The sequence below is a fragment of the Capsicum annuum genome, unplaced genomic scaffold (assembly GCF_002878395.1).
Source record: "Capsicum annuum cultivar UCD-10X-F1 unplaced genomic scaffold, UCD10Xv1.1 ctg26080, whole genome shotgun sequence".
Taxonomy (NCBI): Eukaryota; Viridiplantae; Streptophyta; class Magnoliopsida; order Solanales; family Solanaceae; genus Capsicum; species Capsicum annuum.
Window position 1 is genome coordinate 1 of NW_025832323.1, and position 1,447 is coordinate 1,447.

The 1,447-nt window shown below is 35.7% G+C and overlaps 1 long non-coding RNA gene across 1 annotated transcript; it reads right to left on the reverse strand.

Moving 5' to 3' along the window:
• Nucleotides 1–67: 67 nt before the first annotated feature.
• On the reverse strand, nucleotides 68–830 carry LOC124890850. Its single transcript, XR_007049404.1, has 2 exons — nucleotides 708–830; nucleotides 68–476 (listed from the first exon to the last, which is right to left on the reverse strand). It is a non-coding gene; the product is annotated as an uncharacterized LOC124890850 (long non-coding RNA).
• Between the last annotated feature and the right edge of the window lie 617 nt (nucleotides 831–1,447).

The following is a 1,447-nucleotide window of genomic DNA, read 5'->3' on the forward strand; positions in this document are numbered from 1 at the left end:
TCTAGATGGTGAGTGGGCATGTTCATGGAGCATTACCAACATGATTGTGGATATAAATCTCATTATTGCAGAAAAGCAAACAAAATTTTAGCATACCATAAGGAAGGGCAATCAACTTGCAGATTACCTTGCAAATCTAGCAATAGATAAAAGGTAACGTCATTTTTGTGCGTTTTAACAATATGGAAAAAATAGGAAAAAAGAGCATCAACAGAGACAACCTAAAGTACCCGTACTTAAGAGTATCACCTATTAATGGATAATGGGGTAGGGAAGGCTAAAACATAAGGTTTTTCACTTGACCAATATTTAAATATCCACAAAGGATTCAAAAAAGTGAAATGTTATATAAGCCTACACTACTTCAAATATCAGAAAATTCTCGACAGTCGATTTAGTAATGATAAACCTGGAGGTTGATTTGCTCACTATGGGGTGTATGTGTCGAGCTTTCCTGCACCCAACTTCAAATCCACCTGCAAAGGGAGATTGTTCAAAACTATACCACAAAAATACAAAGGGAGGGGTATTGAAGCTTACCCAATCGAACAAGTCCACTTCCACAGATAGGAACTTTCAGCAAAATATGTAAAACTAAGAAATCAGCAAAATTGGAGAGAAGAAGGAAGGCAGCAAAGCTAAGAAGGAAGCAACAGATAGTGAAAGAAATCAAAAAAGGCAGCAAAATTGGAGAGAAGAATACTTACTCTTGAAAATGGATTTTAAGCAAATTGAGCTCCCAAAGAAGAGTATTAATGATCCAAAGCAGTAGGAGAAGAAGATCACATGCTACGGCAACATTGCTCAGGTGTGGAGGGGCAGAGAAAATGTTAGGTTGAAAGTGAGAATAGGAAACCCTCTTTTTCGGGTATATGTAATAAAATGGAAGCGGGTTGGACTTGCTTTCGGGTGGGCCTAGTGGGGCTTTAGGATTATTTTAAATATATTGTGTTTGTTATTGTGTCTTGTTTTGTTTTTGGGTTTCTTGTCCTACATGTTTGTACTTTTATTTGATTAAGTAATAAAAACCCAAAAATTGATCGAAAAAAATTATCTTTAGCTAGTTATAAACTGAAAAATCGAACCAAATTGACAATAACCAAATCGATGGTTATTATTTTATTTGGTTTGGTTTTAGAAATTTGAAGATTGAATAAATTGGTTTGGTTTTGATTTTAATCAAAAATTGATCCAAATTGAACCATGAACACTCCTAGATGTGACATGTGGAAGAGTTAATGACAGTTTGGAGGTTTGAAGATAAGACTTTTGAGTCTAAAGGGTTCAGGTTGAACATGACTAAGATGGAATAAATGGAGTGCAAGTTCACTGACGACGTGACAGATGTGGAAGTGAGAACCAATACGTAAGTTATCTCCAACAGAGTAAGTTCAAGTATTTGGGTCAATAAACCAAAGGAATAGGGTGATTGACGAGGATGTTACAC